We start from the raw sequence: 4559 nt of genomic DNA on the forward strand, positions 1-4559 counted from the left end.
GGCCACGCGGATTGGAAAGCACAAGCAACGCGGTAGCGTGGACGACGCAAACGCGTGAAGAGGAAAAGCGCCAGTGACGCGTCCGCATGGACGACGCGATCGCGTGACATGTGCGATCTGCATAAACTGCAGAATCTGAAACTAGCGACTTTGGACCCTATTTCGGCCCAGTTTTCGGCCTGGAACAGCAGACTAGAGTCAGAGAATATGCAGAAACAAGAGACACATTCATTGAGTAGTTTCAGATCTAGTTTTTCACTCTCTTAGGTTTTTCTCTCTAGTTTTTAGAATTTTAATTTTCAATTGATCTTAGCATTGGAACATTGAGAAGAGTTATTTTCCTCATCAAGACCTCATCACTCTAGTTTGTTCTCTTAACTTGGTTTTATTCTTCCATGTTCTTTGTTATGTTCAATTTTGTCATTCAGATATTTTTATGATTAATTAATGCAAGGATTATTTCTTTTTAATTTAAATTCCATTCCAATAATCATGTCTTCTTTTAATTCCCTTTCATGTGCCATGGATTTTTTATTTACAATGCATGAGTAGTTTCATTACTTAATGGGGAGTTGATTAAAAGGAACTCTTGAGTTGGAAGGATTGAAAGAAAAATTTGTAATTGGGTTAAATGTTGGATTGCTATCCTGTCACCGACGCCAATCCCTTTGAACTAAGTGGGTTGCAACTTGTGAACAGATCTAGCATTTCCACTTGTTTGACTTTCTCTTACCTAGTAAGGAATAACCAAACAGAACAACTATTAATTATAAATTAATCTTACAATCACACCATCAATGATAGAGATTCTAACCAATCAATTCCCAGTCAAGGCCTCTTATTTTTATTATTTAAAATTCCTCAATTTGAATCCCAATTTACTTAGCTCAACTCTTTTTGGAGTATCTGATTAATAAAACAGCACATTTTTCTGCAACTCGTTGGGAGACGACTTGGGACTTAAAACTCCCAGTAATTTTAATTTAAACTTTCAGTGACATATTTCTAAATTGATAGGCAGATTTTCGGTGAGTTAAGAAGTATACCTGCAACGTAACCATTTTAATAAATTTTTAATTCACCAGCTTCTGCACCTCATCAATTTTTGGCGCCGTTGCCGGGGAGTTGTAATAGAGTGCTTATTTTATTAATTAGAATTTATTTATTTGCATTTTCTTTAATTTTGCTACTATGAGCTGCATGTTTCTTCTGTCAAATGACACGTTCACTTCCTGATCCGCGCTTGCTAATATTCGATCCTTAAATTGAAAGAACAATTTCACGAATAAGGCGAGAACAGCGTAGGTTAGTCCGCTCTGAGGGCGGATCTGAAAGTGAATTTGAGGAAAAAACCAGCCCCCGTTCTACTGATTCGGTTGTTTTATGTGCAGAAAACATGGCAGTTAGAAGAATTACCATTCAGGAGGAAGGAGCTCCTGATTTTACACTGCAACCGTTTCAAGCGCACCATCCAGCGGTAGCTACGGATTTTGAAATAAAGACCGCACTGCTAAATTTGATGCCAAAGTTTCATGGCCTACCTGCTCAAGAGCCTATCAAGCACTTGAGAGATTTCCAGGCAGCCTGTTCTACTGTCAAGCGTGATGGCGCTGATGAAACTTCAATTCTGCTGAAAGCTTTTCCGTTCTCTCTTGAGGGAAAAGCAAGAGAGTGGTACTACACTCAACCTCTAGCAAACGTATCCAACTGGGATACACTCAGAAAGGAGTTCCTGGAGAAATTCTTCCCATCTGAAGTTACTGATAAATTGAGGAAGGATATCTTTACAATTGTTCAGGATGACAATGAGACTCTCTTTGAATACTGGGAGCACTTCAATAATCTTCTGGAAGCATGCCCTACCACATGATTGACAAGATCGTGCTACTCAGCTATGTCACACAAGGTATGAGACCCCAAGATAAGACCACATTGGAAAGTGCCAGCAATGGGTCTATGAAGAAGTACAAGACCACTGATGAAGCTTGGCAATTGATCAGTGATTTAGCTAAATCTACTCGGAACCACAGACAGAAGCAAGGCCGTTCAAGGGCCGTTGCAGAAGTATCTTCTGGCATAGAGACTGCTGCTCTAAATCGAAGCATCTGTGAAATGACCAATCTGCTGAAGCAAATGCAGTTAAATCAACAAGCTCAGCAAACTCAATCGCATCAAAACCAATAACTAGTTCCACAAAGAATTTGCAGAATTTGTGCTGATTACAGCCATTACACTGATGAATGCCCGCAGCTCTAACAAGAAGACAACATGGTGGCATCCACTCACAACTTCTATGACCGCCCCAACCAAGGGTACAATCAAAGTGGAAATAATAACCATGGATGGCAGGACAATTCAAACCAGAATTGGAGAGATAACAATAATAGGGGAGGCAGAGATAATCAGGAAAATCAGAGGTGGAATAATTACAACAACAGGCAGCAAAATCAACCATATCGAGCACCTCACCTGAGGCAAAACCAAGGACCACCGAACAATCAGCAACAAACCTCTCAATTTACTCATTCTTCTGTATCTTCTAATGAAGAATTATTACAAGCTTTTGAGAAAAGACAACTGGCCATGGAAAATACCATCGTGAACAGTATTAACGCCAGTCTAAATGGTTTCACCTCTACTCTACAAGCTTTTATGACACAACTTGGTTCAACACAAAATTCTAGTAACCAACCTTCAAGCACCACTGGAATCCCCTTTCAACCATTACCCAATCCAAAGGGAGGAATTAATGTCATCACCCTGAGGTCCGGAACCACACTGCATGAGAGGAATCAGGAGGAACCAAGCTCACCAGAATACGTCTCAGCTGAAGAGGTGGTAGAAATCGAAGATGTTGAAGAGGAAGAGGATATACAGGACATAGCTGAAGAAGAGATAGCTCAACCACAGGAAGAAGCACAAAAAGGTGCAGGCACCACAGAAAACACTACTCCCATTCCATTTCCACAACTTGCAAGGAAGCCTAGGAAGCAGCTGGAACCTGATCCTAAAATGGTAGAGATATTCAAAAAGGTTGAGGTAACTGTTCCCCTTTTTGATGTTATTCAGCAGGTACCTAAATATGCAAAGTTTCTAAAAGATTTATGCATATGGTGCACGAAATTGTGATCATCAATGGCGCCATCAACATGGTACGCACAATTGTAATCTCAATTATTCCTTTAGGTAGTTCTATATCTGCTTTAATGGGAGGATTACCTGAAAAATGTAGTGATCCAGGTCCTTGCATAGTTAGTTGTACTATTGGTGGTGTAGTAATTTATGATTGCATGTGTGACTTAGGAGCATGTGTCAGTATAATGCCTTTGTCTATATATGATGTTTTAAGGCTCCCTCCCTTAAAAAGGTCAGCAGCTCGTTTTGTGTTAGCAGATAAAAGCATTATTACAGTTGCTGGAGTTGCTGAAGATGTTTTGGTGAACATTAAAGGGCTCACATTTCCCACTGATTTTTATATCTTAGAGATGCCCCATAATGATTCAGATAAGCCATCATCAATCCTACTTGGAAGACCATTCCTGAAGACATCAAAATTCAAATTGGATGCTTTTTCAGGGACATACTCCTTTGAAATAGATGGCCGCATAGTAATCTTCAATCTGAATGGAGTCATTGACAATCCCCCAGAAGATCGTTCTATCTTCCAGTGTGATGTCATAGACGAAAGTGTGGCTGAAGTTCAAAAGGAAGAGTTTGAAGAGAGGCACACTGGACAAGGTCCAAGTATGGGGACCTTCTTAACTGACAATGAGAACACTTCTCCATTTTCACAAGCCCCAGATAACCCAAAGCCTGTCCATGATCAAAAGTTAGAATTGAAACCTCTCCCTCCACATCTCAAATATGCTTACCTTGAGGATGAGCAGAAGCTTCCGGTTATTATTGCAAGAGAACTGACTTCTCAACAAGAAGAACATCTACTTGATGTGTTGAGGAAGCATAAGAAGGCAATAGGGTAGAGTTTGGCAGACATAGTGGGAATCAACCCTCAAATATGTGAGCACAGAATATTTTTAGAAGAGGGAGCAAGACCTGTCTGTCAACCACAAAGAAGATTCAATCCCACCATCTTGGAAGTTGTCAAAAAGGAAGTGACCAGACTATTGGAGGCCGGTATCATATATCCCATTTCAGACAGTGAATGGGTAAGCCCAGTGAAAGTGGTGCCCAAGAAGTCCGGAGTCACTACAGTGAAAACTGAGCATGGAGAGCTCATAACAGCTAGAGTTCAGAATGCTTGGAGAGTCTGCATTGATTACAGACGTCTCAACCAAGCTACTCGTAAGGATCACTATCCACTTCCATTCATTGATCAAATGCTGGATCGCTTGTCAGGTAAATCACATTATTGCTTTTTAGATGGTTACACAGGTTATTTCCAGATTCATATAGCTCCTGAAGATCAGGAAAAGACTACTTTTACATGTCCTTTTGGGACCTATGCTTATAAAAGAATGCCCTTTGGCTTGTGCAATGCACCAGCTACTTTCCAAGGGTGCATGATGAGTCTTTTCTCTGATCTTATTGAGGACTGTATG

The sequence above is a fragment of the Arachis duranensis genome, chromosome 3 (genome assembly GCF_000817695.3).
Source record: "Arachis duranensis cultivar V14167 chromosome 3, aradu.V14167.gnm2.J7QH, whole genome shotgun sequence".
Lineage (NCBI taxonomy): Eukaryota > Viridiplantae > Streptophyta > Magnoliopsida > Fabales > Fabaceae > Arachis > Arachis duranensis.